Source organism: Macaca mulatta, chromosome 4 (genome assembly GCF_049350105.2).
Source record: "Macaca mulatta isolate MMU2019108-1 chromosome 4, T2T-MMU8v2.0, whole genome shotgun sequence".
In the NCBI taxonomy this organism is placed as follows: domain Eukaryota; kingdom Metazoa; phylum Chordata; class Mammalia; order Primates; family Cercopithecidae; genus Macaca; species Macaca mulatta.
In genome coordinates, this window is record NC_133409.1 from 2,627,485 (window position 1) to 2,642,997 (window position 15,513).

Here is a 15,513-nt window from a genome sequence, read left to right on the forward strand (position 1 = left end):
TTGTGAACTCCACACGAGGCCTCTTCTCTGCTCAATCCTCAAAAGAGAACAGGGCCCTTGCTGGCAGCCGCTGCAATCTGAGGAGGGGCCTAACCAGAGTTCCCGCAGAGAAGCCCGGTGGAGAAGCGCTGTGGTTTCTTGGCCTACATGAACTATGAGATGACACGTGTTGGTTGCTCTAAGCCACAGAGTTTTAGGGTAATCCGTCATGCAGCAATCCATAATAACGCACGCTCGAAACTTCTTTGAAACTGTGCGAGGTAGAATTCTGAAGGACAGATGACTTTCCAACTTCTCTCTCTCCTGTGATTTTCTGAAGGTGACACAGTACTGCCAACATTAGAAAATGCATTGACGCAAATTACAGGAAAACCATTTGTGAGCCAGGATAGTCTAAGTGGTGAAGTTACAGGAGTGAATTTTTGGAAGACATCTAAGTGTTTAACCCGGGTAATGTCGTTTTCTATGTACAAGGTAAGCTGAAAATTATAATCAACCATTAAACCTGCCTGCCTCACTTTCTGTCCTGTTATGTTTGAGAAAGGATTTTAACCATTTTGCTAATGGACAGAGAGTGAGACTAAGGAAAATGCACTTATTCTTGTTATAACCACATGAAGTGTACCCAAAATGACCTTGTTTATGAATAAATAAAAAGGGGAAAACAGTATTATTTGAGCCTGTTACAAAGATATCTAAATAAAAATGTAGAAATGTAAAAATTTTTACAGCTAAAATATTTAGGTGCAAAGGGAAAGAATGTGTTAGATATTCTCTAAAATGCAGAAAATTATTTCCAGAAACCATTGGCCGGGCATGATGGCTCATGCATGTAATCCTAGCACTTTGGGAGGCCGAGGCAGGTGGCTCACCTGAGGTCAGGAATTAGAGACCAGCCTGGCCAACATGGCAAATCCCTGTCTCTACTAAAAATACAAAAATATAGCCAGGTGTGGTGATGCATGCCTGTAATTCCAGCTACTTGGTAGGTTGAGGCAGAAGAATTGCCTGAACCCAGGAGGCTGAGGTTGCAGTGAGCTGAGATCATGCCATTGCACCCCAGCCTGGAAGACAGATCAAGACTCTGCCTCAGGAAAAAAAAAATTGTTAATAAAATATAAGAAGATATGTCAGCTAAAAATAGAGAAACCTACTGAGATGGAAATGTTGTGAAATGATAAAAGGAAGTTTTGGACAGGGCTACCGTTCCACTCAACAATCTCATCATTTGGTATTATACCCAAAGGAAGATAAATTGTTTTACCAAGAAGACATATGCACCCATATGTTCACTGCTGCACTATTCACAAGAGCAAATACATGGAATCAACTGAGGTGTCTGTGAGCAATGAACTGGATAAAGAAACATTAGTACAGAGACACCATGGAACACTAACTAACTCTGCAGCCATAACGAAGAAGGAGATCATGGCTTTGCAACAACGTGGACGCAGCTGGAGGCCATGACCCCAAGCGAGTTCAGGCAGGAACAGAAAACTGAATACCACATGTCCTCACCCTCAAGTGGGAGCTGAACACAGAGTACATGTGGACATGAGGATGGGAACAGCAGACACTGGGGACCGCTGGCAGGAGGGAGGGAGGCCAGGGTTGAAGGAACCTCTGCTGGGTTCTGTGCTCATTACTCGGATGATGAGATCATTCACACCTTGAACCTCAGCGTCTTTCAGTATACCTGTGAACAAACCTGCCCATACACTCCCTGAATTTAAAATAAAAGTGGAAGTTATTAAAGAAAGGAAGCTCTAGAATAAAACTGACATTGGCCATCTGAAAGATATTATCTGTTGGATGCAGTGTGAGCATGATTAACAATGCTGCAAGCCCAGCCCGTCAGTGACTGCGACAGACTAAGAGAAGGATACGGCAGTGAGGGTTGTGCCTGAGCATTAGGAAACTCAAGAGGAAAATGTGTGAGGCCAAGACGCACAGAGCCAGGCACGGCGGGAGGTGTCATGGAGGAGATATGTTCTGTGTGTGTGTGTGTGTGTGTGTGTGTGTGTACACGTGTGCACATTTCTGGACAGCGAAAGAACTTCATGGGCCAAATTAATAGAAAAATAGTTACAGAAAAACACATTCCAGCAGAAGTTGTATTCAACATTCTGATAAAAAACAAAGTAATTAAAAACAGATAATAACAGATTACCTAGCAGCCATCTCTGCAACAATAAATTCCAGGAGATAAGGTGAAACACGATCAGATAATAAGAGAAAAATACTCTGTAGAACTGCCTACTAGCCAAGATGTTCAGGTGCAAAGATGAGAGGAAGTTCTCATGAGTCATGTTGACTCAGAAAACAAATTGATAAAATACTCTCCTTGAATAAGAGTTGCTTGTAGAGATAATTTGACATTGTCAGTGATATAACTGAAAATGAAGGTATTTGAACCAGTAATAATTTTAGAAAATTATTTGAGAGAATCTACGGAGGATGAACACATGCATATCTTCTAAAAGGTGCACTCCCGACATTCACCCAGTGGCAACCCATCCATTTGGTCACCTAAAAATATGTATAAGAGACTTTTGTTCATAGCCATGATGGGGTAACTAGCAGTTTTACCCTCCTGTTTTAAACAATGATAAAACTAGATCAATATGTGAGTTAACATGAGTTAACCAAGAACCTTGAAGAATTTGAAAGAGCTGGCAAAACCAAAACAATAACAGCAAGAAAACAACCCCACAATTATCATCATAAAGTTCTCCACAAAACAATCTTAGTCTTTTAGGTGGCTTTGTGGTAGAGCCTGTAATGCTTTTAGAAGTTAGTAAACATTCTGTTTGAAAACACCTATAGCCTTAGGGGTATCAAAAACAATAAATGCTTGAGGTGATGAATTACCTTGATTTGGTCTTTACACATTGTATACATCTATCAAAATATCACTCTCTACCACATAAATATGTATAATTTTTATGTCAGTTAAAAATAATAATAATTTTAAAATACAACAACTGATTACCCTGGCAATAGCAACTGCATTTAAGACTACAAAGACAACATATTTGCAATGGAATATTAGTAAATCAGCTCATTAAAAAATATGCATATATTATGACAAAGCTGCTTTTATTCCAGGAACAAAAGGTGTCCAGTATTAGGAAGTATATTAATACAATTCACAACTTATGATCATCTTGACAGTTTCCAAGAAAGCGTTTAGAAAGATTCACAATCTTACTTCATGAATATTATAGAGTACTTTTCCATCTTAATAGGCAATATTTATCTGAATCTATCAGACAATATCATAGTCACCATTGAGACTCTAGAGGCACTGGCACTAAACTTAGAGCAAAGGCCAGAGCAGCCTGACATGTTTTAGAGAATTTGATAAGTAAGAGAAGAGAAGCAAGTCGCATATAACACAAGAACTAAGAAAACAGGCTTTTGGCATTTGAAAATGGTACAGCAAGCTACGTGGAAAGCTGAAGAGATCTAAATGAAAAATTATTAGCGCAAATAAGTGAGCTAAATAAAAATCTTTACATACTTGTAATAAGCATAAACTCTAATAAAACTATTCATGATAACAATTTAAAAGTATTAGGAGTAACCATAACAAGAAAGTTAAAAATATTTTATCAGGAACATATAAAAATTGAGTGAAAAATGTTAAAATAAATGTAGAAGACGTATCATAAGGATTTTCATTTTCTTTAAATTGACATGTAAGCATTTTTATGATTCAAATAAATTTTTAGGAGATAATGACAAAAATAATCTGCAGTTCCTCTGGAAAAATAAAATACTGTAATATTCATACTATCAAATAAGTTTTAAAGTGTCTAATTAATGCATTAAAGAATGCCACAGAGGGCTGGGTGAGATGACTCATGTCTATAGTCCCAGCTACTCAGGAGGATGAGGTGGGAGGATCACTTGAGCACAGTAGTTTGAGGCTGCAGTGAGCTATGATGGCTCCACTATACTGCAGCCTGGGTGACAGAGAGAGATCCCATCTCTAAAAGTCAAGTAAAATAAAAATTAAAAAGTTTTAAAAAGCTACAGAAATGGAAAAAAAAAAGTCTAGAAATACTTTCAAGAATAAACAGAAATTTAGTGTGAAATTAAGATGATATCTCACATCAATGTGAAAAGGAGGGCTTATTTTATAAACAGTATTGCATAAAATGACTAAGTAGTTAATAATAATAATTAATAAAATGAAATTAGAATCTGATACATACCTTATATCCAAACTAAATTCCATGGGGACTAAAAATGTAAATGTTAGAAAATAAAATATAAAAGTGGTAGAAGAAAATATGAATTAATCTTTGTATAATCTTAAGTGGGAAAGACTTTTTCTATGTCTGACTCAACCAATTATGTGATAAAGGGAAAGATTTAGGCTTGAATAGGTACAATTCTAAAGTTTTCATGTGAAAAACAGTGAAAAATCAAGAGCAGCCTGGTAAAAAGTATTTATAAGAGAAACTAACAAGGAAGAAAACAATGGACATCACGTTAAAAACTTAAACGTGGCACAGGATGAGGTAATTTACTATAGAATAGATGCATATGAAACAACATATGAAAACACGTTTAACTTTACCAGTAAAAACAATGCATAGCCCAAATGTGGTACTGATTGTAATCCTGAAAGACAAATAAATACCATAATCCCAAATGTTGAAATCCTGAAAGATCAAAAATTCCTAAAGTCTAGAGTCCCAAAAATAAATCCTGAAAGATCAAAATCCCAAATGCTGAAATCCTGAAAGCTGAATTCCGGGGAAGGGGTTAGTGTGCTTTGGTTGTAGTCAGGACAGTTGCGTCCCGTTAGTTGCATCGTGCTAGGTAGAGCTATTACCTTGTTATTGAATTAATTTGTGTTTGGTGAAAAATTCAGCTGAGTAGATTGGCCACTTGATATGGCAATGATGAAACTTCACTTTAAAAATGTGTCATTTGCTTGCATTGACATTCCTTCCAGCCAGTCGTCATTTGCCTGCATTGGTGTTCCTTCCATCCAGTCGTCATTTGCCTGCGTTGGCGTTCCTTCCAGCCAGTCGTCATTTACCTGCGTTGGCGTTCCTTCCAGCCAATGACACTCCAGGAGCTCTTCATGAATTAAAGCCACATTTGCCTGCAGAAGCCAGTGAAGTTACCAACCGGCTCAAAAAGAATCATGTTCAGGGTAGGATAAGAAGATGCTTACACAGCAGTGCTGCTGTTCTATCACCAGTATTGTTTCTGCCAAATCTGTGGCCTGTTGATGAGTGCAGGCATCATGGATGTCCAGGTATCCAAAGCAACATAAAAGCATGGGACAGAAGGTGGGAAAATTTAATAGGAAATGTTTATGTCAGCACACATCAAATCATAGGATTTCAAAAAGAGCAGCACCACATAGAAAGTGAATGTGAACGTATTCTCCAAGGGGAGCCATGCCCTAAAAGCAAAAAGCCACCACTCATCGCAATGCAAGATTCAAAATACAGTTCATGACCGTGAAAGTCAGCTAGATCTAATGCGCTATCTCCATGCAATTGCCCATTGCCCATTCCTGTCATATGCTTCTTCATATGTCAATTTACTTTTAGTTTATCTGTTTTTTATCTATTTCCCCCACTATCTTAAGTTGTCAGCATAATTTATTAGAATTCACTATATATTTCATCTTCACATCATTTCCAGTCCTGGATGTATACATTGTGTAAAGACTTTGAGAGAGTTCTAATTTGTTTTATGCATTTTTTTTTTTTTTTTGCAGATTTCATTTCATGAAAGTATATTATCGTAATGCTGACTTGGTGTGTAAGCATTGTGCAGGTACGTAAAAACATTGAAACTTCCTCTGTAAATGAGGAGACGCCCTTTTTGTACATCTGCATTTGTGAGAGAGAAACTTTCTGGAGATCTCAGCTCTTTGGGCAGCTGCATGTGAGCTGGTGGTGACCCGTTGCAGTTCTGATCTCCTCAGCACACTCAGGTTGTCCCTCATGGTGTTTCAGATGCCCACAGGTGTACAGCTGGGTGCCCACAATCACCAGCCTCAGCGTTATGCATTTACACAGTTCCTTTTTGACCTATTTCTTTATGAGTATAGTTCATTGGTTCATAGCTTATACCTGTGTGACTGTCGTTGGTTCATAGCTTATACCTGTGTGTACCTGAATGTTTATGCTTGCAAAAATATGTTATTTTTGCCTATTTTATTATGTAAAGTGGCTTGTGAAATGTTCCATCATGTTTTCATACCATGTCTCAAATCCCCTTTTAAAAGTGTAAATAAATGTCTTTTAAACCATTAAAAAAATTATTTTTCCAGAATTATATTTTTGGAATTTTGGTCTTTTGGGATTAACTTTCAGGATTATGGTGTTTGGGAGTGTGTCTTTCGGGACTATAGCCCAAACCCACATAAATGAAACGCCTTCTTCCTGTATCCTGCTGCCTGAGTTAGAAATGTGGGGGACAAGTACACCCTCCCAATGGGGTGTGAATCCCATGGGGTGTGAATCCCAGTGGGGTATGAATCCCATGGGGTGTGAATCCCAATAGAGTGTGAATCCCAGTGGAGTGTGAATCCCATGGGGTGTGATTCCCAATAGGGTGTGAATCCCAATGGGGTGTGAATCCCAATAGAGTGTGAATCCCAATGGGGTGTGAATCCCAATAGGGTGTGAATCCCAGTGGAGTGTGAATCCCATGGGGTGTGATTCCCAATAGGGTGTGAATCCCAATGGGGTATGAATCCCAATAGAGTGTGAATCCTAGTGGGGTGTGAATCCCAATGGGGTGTGAATCCCAAAGGGGTGTCAATTAGAGAACTTGTTTTAGAGCCATCTGCAGAGGTGAAACACGAGCCTCAACCCTCATGTTCCTCTCTAGGTCAGATTCTTGTCTTCAGGGCATAGATGAATCTGCTGAGACTCAGGGCTGATCTTAAAACATGCTTCACTAAGAAACTCAATTTGTAACCAAGGGAGAGGAGGCATCATCAGAGGGTAAGTGTATTCCATGCTGCCTTCCTAATGCCAAGGATGGGGAGATGGCCAGGAACAGGGGAAGGGCTGGGGACCAACTGTAGACATTAGAAGACGTTCACAATCTGTTGTTGGTGGAAAAACTTCAGGAGACAAAGCACTCTTGTACTATTCTTGTAATCAGGAAATAGACAATTACGCTGGGACAAAAATAGCCCGTTGAAGGAGGGTCCCGGAGCTATGGATGGTGACTCTGCCCACCTGTCTTGGCCCCAGCGCTGCATGCCTGTGCTCACTGCTCATGCATCTGCTCCTGCGGCTGCACAGCCCCCAGAGGCTCGGAGCACAGCAGGGAGCAAGGGGAGCTCCCTGAAGGCAAGGGGCTTAGAGTCACTCTGCAGACACGAGGGGTCCAAGGGTCTTTAAGACCGTGTGCAGTGTAGCTCCACTCAGCGGAGACAGGCAGGGTTCCCTTCCTTTAAAGCAAGCTTATCCAACTTGCACACAGCCCAGGATGGCTTTGAATGCGGCCGAACACAAACGCGTAAACTTTCTTAAAACATTAGGAGTTTTTTGGTGATTTTTTCTTTTAGCTCATCAGCAGTCATTAGTGTTAGTAGATTGTATGTGTGGCCCAAGATAATTCTTTTTCCAGTGTGGCCCAGGGAAGCCCAAAGATTGGACAGCCCTGCTTTAAAGAATCTTGGGGGAAGTTGGTTACTGGAGGGAGACTTTGCCTGGGATATGGGAGGCAGAAGGGTCAAGCCCATCTCCTCTTCTCTTCCTCCCCTTCCTCTCTTTCCCTCCCCCTCCTTTCCCTCTTTCCTGGCTCCCTCCTCTCCCCTCCTCCCCTTCCTCTCTCTGTTGTCCTCTGACACTCGCCTTGGGGGCAGCATCTGAGAGCTGAGCCCCCACCTCCTGTTTCTTTGCTTTTTCTGAGCCTGGGCCAGGCCTTCAAGCTCCAGGCAGAAGATGTAAGCTCCTGCTGTAGGCTCCAGCTCATAGGTCATGGAAGCTGGATGGGGCCAGACTACCGTGGGCTTCAGTCTCCCTCTCTGCTTCCTGCTCTCACCCACTTCCCTTGAGGCTCATCATGGAGTGAGAGGGGCAGCCCTCAGGCCCTCATGCATCTGTTGTCAAGGTGCATGCTGCCTTGATAACAGATGTTCATTTGGTGTTGCCAGCTCTGCCTCTCTAACAGAACCCTGGCCGGCTCAGCTGCCAACTTCCAGGAGCCAGCGGGTGTAAGGTTTGGCAACAGAGGGCAGGGAGGAGAGCAGGGACACCAGCTGAGGGCAGAACTGCGGGTCCCTTCCCTGCCCGCCTCCACCAGCACCAGGCTCCCAGCCACCTTGCAGATGAGCTCACTCTCCGCACCCCGGGAAAAATTGCCCTCCACACCCCGAGATGTCACCCAGTCTCACCTGAGAACAGGTGTAACACTGCCCCGCCTGGCTTCTTTCTGGCCACACTCAGAGCTGTGCTGAGCGGTCCCTGGAGCCCTCAGCGCATCTGGTTTTCCTTCCCACCGCTGCTTTGAGCTTCCAGGGCTGTGAAAGACCCCTCTGCTGCCCCCATCAATGCCTTGAATGGATTCAGATTCCAGAGGCTTTGTTTGGCTTTTGCGGGATGTGGAGGAGGCAGGGTGGTGGGGTGTGGAGAAGACAGTGTGTGCCCGTGGGAAGAGGATGCTCCCTGCCCCAACCACGTTCCTGTGTGCCTTCTCTTTCTGTGGCTTTCTTAGGAAAGGTCTTTCTATCTCAACTTTATAAACATATTAGCCCACACTTCTAGTACTTCTAGGGTTTTAATTTTTACACTAGATTTTAAAAATTATTTAGCAACTCTTAAGTGCTGTATTAGTTTCCTCTTGCTGCTGTAACAGATTGCCTCATACGTCGGGGCTCAGATAACACTCAGATTACCTTGCAGTACTGGAGGCCAGTGTCCTGTATAGGTCTGCCTGGACTAAGGTCAGGCCAGCAGCCAACTGTGCTGCTTCCTGGAGGCCCCAGGCAGAAGTCTTTTCCTCATTCACATTTTTGTGAAAGGCAGCTCGTTGCAGATGTAGAACTGGGGCTGTGATGTCTCTTGCTGGCTCTAAGCGAAGATTCACTCCCAGCTTCAGAGGCTGCTGACCCTCGGCCCCCAGCACCTTCCTCCAGGTGCTCAGTGGGCATGGGGTCGAGGGCAAGCCTCATGACACATCCCTCTCACTCAATCTTCTGTCCCTTCTTCTTCTACTGCCAAGAACTCACGTGATGACTTTGGGTCCACCTGGAAGGTCCAGGATGCTCTGCCATATCGAAGTTAGCTGATTAGCATCCGTAATGTCCATTTTCCATGTAACATGATGTGTTCACAAGTTTCAGGAATTAGGATGTGGACATCCAAGAGGGCCATTATTGTGTCCATCACAGCTGTGCCAGGCACAATTTCCGGCACTGGAAGTGTAGACATGACAAAGGTGGACCGAATCCAATCACCTGCACTCACAGAGTTTGAGTGCAGTGGAGACTGGACAAGGGTGAAAACCTGCTACTGCTGGCCTTGGGAGGTGGGATCAAAGCTCCTTTCCCTGGGTCTGGTGTCCCACAGAATATGACAGAAGTGTCATAGGGACAGGCAGCTTTTCTGTTTCCCACCAACCATATGAGAAAATGGCCATGATCTGAGGAAGCCCAAGCAGCATTGCAGAGGCCACAGAGAGGGACCAAGGGCTCTGGCCAAGGACCTGGCTGAGCTGCTGACCAAGACGTCACCAACTTTCCACCATGTTTTGAAATGACTTTTGTGTCTTTTCTCTTTTTTAGGTGAACTCCCCAGGAGCAATAATTTCTTCTTGTTCTTTTCAGCATCTTTATTACCTTAGACAAAGGTCAGCTGCTGTTTATGTCATTGCTGAGCTTAACCACAGAGAGAAGTTCTAGGCCAGTGGATCTCAGACGTCTTTAAAGTGAACTCCATATCCTTGAGTCAACATATCCATGGGGAAGGGACTAGACATCCAGCTAAGCTCGTCTCAGATTCCTGATTAAAGTGGTGGTTTTAAACAATTGAGTTTTGGAGTGCTAGTTTGTTGTGCAGCACTAGGTAATTGAAAAAACTAGTATTTATCTGCATTTTGGTATGTAGTAGTGAGCTAAAGATGAAAATTTATCTTTTTTTTTTGTAAAAAGTTAATTTTCCTAGCCCAATTCAGTAGGTAGACAATTCTTTCCCTTCTGCTTTAAAGATCATATAAAAATTTCTTATATGTTCATGGGCCTGTTTTCTGACACATTCATGTTCATTTATTATATATATTTTTGGAGCTCCTCTTGTCTAGCAAACTGCCCCTATCTTCTCTGTACAGATGTGGCTACTTCCTTGTGTGTGCGCCCACACCCTTGTTATGCTTCTGCTAATATGATTCTAGCACTTCTCTCGCTGAATTGCAATGATCCTTTTATGTCTTTTCTTCTAGGACCTCTCAAGGCCAGCAATTATGTCTCATTTGTTTTGACCTCTCCAGGGCCCAGCAGAAAGATTTACTCATAGCAGCTGTTCAACTGTTTGTTGAGTCGAACCAAAATGGATGTTGTTTAGTCCAAGGGATCTCACACTACTGGATATTTTTGAGCAAATAAAACAGAAAATGTGGAGAAATGAAAAATGTTGCCATTTATTTTTCAAAGCAAGGCTGAGAAAAACAACCACTGCAAAAAGAAAGAAACTTTAGAAATCTCCCATAGACTATTAACATGACATCACCTAACAGCATTTATTTTGACACTAACATTTAAGAGAGCTCTAATCTGAGAACAAAGGTCATTCACAGTGAATCTCTTTTGACTTGTGGAAAGCCTTCCCTGACTGCCTCAAGGCTGATACTTTGCAGTGACTGACTGGTCTGGGCAGTGTCTTAGTCGGGCAAATAAAGTCGAGGAAATGGGTTATTTCTAGATTGAAAGTTTCAAAGCAGGCGAAGCCAGAGAGAAGTTGTTGCAGGAATCAGAGTAAGGTGAGGGTCAAGGGCTCAAAAGACAGGAATGAAGACGTGAGGCCAGGAAGCAGTGAGGCTCTGGGAGAGGAAAGAGAGATTCCAAGAGAGCGTGAAGACGAGACCTGGCACGGGATGTGAGTGGGAACGTGGACTGTTATAACCAGAGAGAAGCTGAGGTTCTGAGTTCAGGATTTGGAAGCAAAGCGGCATGGATGGCGTCCCTGCCTCGAGTCAGAGCTGCAGCCAGTGGCTGGTCCAGCCTCGTGGGGTCCTGAGTCTGGCGCTCTGTGGATCAGTAAACAAATGACCCTGACTTCTTACTGGAGTGTTTTCTTCAGGAGCCCAACTTTGCTTGCCTGCAGGCTGTGGTCATTTTCTCCTTGACCTCATGATAAGTCTGTTTCTCATCCAGTTTCCTTGTGCTTTGCTTAGACTCCAGGCCAAGGCAAGGTTTGCCTCTGACCCTGGATGCAGAAGCAGGCGTGCTATCTGACCCCACGTGCACTGTCCGCGTGGCCGTCGTGGGCCTCTTCCCGCAGGGTCCCTGGGCTGCGAGTCTCCCCGCATTCCATCTTGCAGAATGATTCCTTCTGTCTGGATGGCATGCTTTAATCAGTGCCTTTCACTCCAAATCGAGTGATTCTCTCATCTCTTTTCATGTACTGCCTGTTATTCACCATTTAACTGCCGAAACAGACACACAGAGCCCTCCCCAAGTGGGGGATGGTGTCTCCACATAAAATGGGATTGTTTCTCCTCCCATACGCACAACCCTCCCCAAGCAGGGGACAGTGTCTCCACATAAAATGGGATTCTTTCTCCTCCCATACGCACAACCCTCCCCAAGCAGGGGACGGTGTCTCCACATAAAATGGGATTCTTTCTCCTCCCATACTCATCTGGAAGTTGTTGTTAATCTGTAGTGTTTAGCATGGAGAGGAAATTCACAAGACATCCAGCCGAGGTAAAATAAAATACACTGAAAAGTAACTTCAACCAGGCTCTAACACAGCCATGGTTCACAACGGTGTGTCCTTTACGGGATTGTTTCAAGGGGCTGTTTCATGGAATTCCCGGTAACAACCTCGTACAGGAAGGAGACTCAGGTTCCAGGGTACGCGTGATGTGCTCGGGGTCACAGGCTGAGGGAGAATACACGCCCACCCAGCCCGTGGCCGGTCTGCCTGAGTGCAGGCTCTGTTTTCTGCATTGCAGGTTGTGGGTTCTGCTGATCACCGGCCTCAGGCATGGCTCAGCAGATGTGGTCCAGCGGCCATGCAGTCAGTGAGCAGCTGATGCTGTTGTCATCCGGCCGCCCCTTTATGTGCTCATCAGATACTAAAGGAAGGGAACCCACCTGAACTGCAATGGCGTTATTTAAATGCTGGCACTACATCTTTGCTTATATAAATTATCATGATGATATTTTCTATGTCTAGGAATCAGGCAAAAGTCGAACTGGAATCTGTCACAATTTTCCATTAAATATGAGTCGTCCTTATCAAAAGGAAAGATGAGGGCTTTCCCCATTCCTCCTCCCACCACCCCCACAGAAAGAAAAAGATAACGTGACTTAGAAAATCATCACCAAAGAGAAAAACACCCTTGCTGTCAAGATTTTGGCAGTCTTTTGGAATGGCGTTGGAAAAAAGGACAGGGAAAAATGAGAATATGGAGGCATCTCAGAATGTCTGGGGCAGTTTGGTGTCGATCTTCAGGACTAGGTGAGGGATGTAATCACAGAGCCAAGGTAGGGTTTATCACTGTAGGATACGATAATCTAAACAAAATTTATTTGTCACATAGAAAGGCGGCACGTAACACACCCACAACACCCGGCACCCTGACCGAGTGTCTGATGCAGACTTTCAGGAACTTCACTGGGTCGTAGGGAAAATAGGAAAGGGTTTTAGGATGGACATGTCTCTCCCATCAGAAGGCAGAGCCCGATGGGGAGGAAAACAGTGGACAGAGCATTGGCTGTCTCTGGCCTATTGCATGGGTTTCCTATGGTGCTGGACATGAGTCCCTCGGATCAGTACCCACCTGTTACGCTCGGGCAGGTGCCCGACATCTTCCGAGCCTTAGCGTCCTCCTGTGAGTGCTGATTTTGCACTCTCGGAACTCATATAATTGCATGCATAAGAAGGGGCTGTCCTGTGGTGGAGCAGTGTTATTTCTTCTTTTTTTTGAGACAGAGTCTTGCTCTGTCACCCAGGCTGGAGTGCAGTGGCCGGATCTCAGCTCACTGCAAGCTCCGCCTCCTGGGTTCCCGCCATTCTCCTGCCTCAGCCTCCCGAGTAGCTGGGACTACAGGCGCCCGCCACCTCGCCCGGCTAGCTTTTTGTATTTTTTAGTAGAGACGGGGTTTCACCGTGTTAGCCAGGATGGTCTCGATCTCCTGACCTCGTGATCTGCCCGTCTCGGCCTCCCAAAGTGCCGGGATTACAGGCTTGAGCCACCGCGCCCGGCCGAGCAGTGTTATTTCATGAGAGCTCCCTGAGGGCAGGGATGACGTCTTTCTTCCAGCACAGGAGTGAGCCTGGTTCTCTGTAGGTGCTCAGTGCACACCTGCACCAGGATGGCACCCAAACCGCGGGCTCGCTGGAGGAAAGCAGGGCTGCTCACGTGGCTAATTCGGGGTTCTCTCTTGGCCGAGGGGTCCAGCTCAGTCTGAACCAGAAGGAGGATACAGCCATGTAAATGTGGCCGGAGGAAAGCAGGGCTGCACGTGCGGCTAATTCTGGGTTCTGCGGAGCATAGCATAGCAGCTGGCCTGCTGGGCAGCTGAAAGCGGAAGCTGAGGGGGTGTGGGCAGAGGAGGATGAGCCAGCGGGCCCAGAAGAAGAAAACTGGGGAGAGGTTCGATGTATGAAGTGCACGTTCATTAGCCTCGCTGGGTGGCAAGAGCTGCGGCTCGGCTCCTCCAGTCTCCCGTGGAGTCTTCACTCCCCGTCACTTTGGTTGTCTGCCGAGTGAGGTCATTTTCGGTCCCTGTGACTTTGGTTGTCTGCAGGGTGAGGTCATTTTCGGTCCCTGTGACTTTGGCACCTGCAGGGCGTGGTTACGTTCACTCCCTGTCACCCATGCCTCTCAGTCTCTCACAAAACTGGACTTTTGTGAGGAAATAGCGAAGCCCTCAGGGCAGCCCTGTCAGAGAACATGGGAGAATCAAATCTTTGCACGTCATGTTTGTTGAATAAATTGTTTACTCCGTAGCACATGAGACTACAGTAAAATGTCATGTTTTAAAAATTTTCTTTCATCAGCTGAGCTTACGAAAGGTGGACCTTCTGCTGGAATTAAATGCAGCGGGCAGATCCCTTGTGCGGCCCTTGTGCAGAGAAAGCTGGGTCTCCGCACCAGAGATGTGTTTAGATGAGGCTGGTTTCACCTGAACTGCAGGACAGTGCATCATTAGTTTCGTTTGTCCCTTCAAATGCCTACCCAGCTGTTTATGAAGTAGCCACTGTGTGTTAGGAAACAGGAGCAAATCATGACAACATCCAGGCCCTGCTACCAAGAAGCCCATGGGCTGGTAGAAAGGGTGGTGCAGTGGCTGAGACACAGGCTGGTGAAGGCTGACAGCAGAAGCGAGAGACTGAGGCAGGTGTCTCAATCACCGAGGGGTGTGATGCCAGCTTTTGGACATATCCTTGAAAAGCCTGACCCTTCACCACACATCTACAACTGCTGTTCCAAAGAGGTTTTCAGGAGGGTTAGTACGAATGTTTCCTTATGATGGAGGGGCCTGTAGCGAGAAGGGCAGGGAGGTGGCAGGGGCTTGACTGCATTTCCCTGAGATCTTAGAGCCCAGTAAATCTATGTTTTGAGAGCAGCAGGAGGCAGCCAAATGTCCAGGCAGATGGGGCGAGACCCTGGTAAAATCCCACATTCAAACCAAAGACATTTTAAAGCCTTAAAACCAAGTTACGAGTTAAATCCTTGGACCAGATTGAGAACTTGTCTTGCAGTTCAGCTTTCCCCCAATTGGTCCCCACCCTTCACCTGTTTTATACATACCCACCCTCTCCTAATTGGTTTTTCTACACTGTCGTGCCCACCTTTGAGTGGTGTCTTCACTTTAAACCTTTCTGCATACTCACAAACCAGTCAGCACACACTCCCCATTCTGAGTCCACAAAAGGCTCCAGACCCAGCCACACATGGGGACTTTCCTGTCTTCCGTAGGGGGACCAACCCCACGTTCCCTTTCGGCTGATGACCATTTTCAATGCTCAGTACAATTCTTCTCTGCCCTCATCATCCTTCAGTGTTCAGCGTCTTCTCATTCTTCCCAGGCACAATGCAAGAGCCCGGGAACTGCCAGTGTGGGTACAAGCTATAACACAGGTGAGCCGGGGCACACCCGCGTGGCTGAGTGAGGCCTCTGTGCGGAGTTGCTGCCTGGGGGTGCCAGGCTTGCAAAGTGACTGAGAACAAAAATCCTGCATCATTTTGGAGGCTCTCCCTGAAGGGTGAGTAAATGAAGACTTAACCTCTTCACCTTTTTCTGAGACCTCTTGTCGTCAAACTTTTTTCTGAAGGCAGAGGAGGCACCGA

General features: G+C 45.0%; 1 protein-coding gene across 1 annotated transcript in view; it reads left to right on the forward strand.

Moving 5' to 3' along the window:
* The window catches only part of WDR27 (WD repeat domain 27), a 309,044-nt gene extending 298,424 nt beyond the window's left edge, over positions 1-10,620 (forward strand). Inside the window, exons 33-37 of the mRNA XM_028846955.2 lie at positions 4,970-5,173; positions 5,750-5,808; positions 6,871-6,986; positions 9,779-9,843; positions 10,432-10,620. The gene's annotated coding sequence lies outside the window, so the exon portion shown is untranslated. The remainder of the gene's footprint in view (positions 1-4,969; positions 5,174-5,749; positions 5,809-6,870; positions 6,987-9,778; positions 9,844-10,431) is intronic.
* Positions 10,621-15,513: the final 4,893 nt, after the last annotated feature.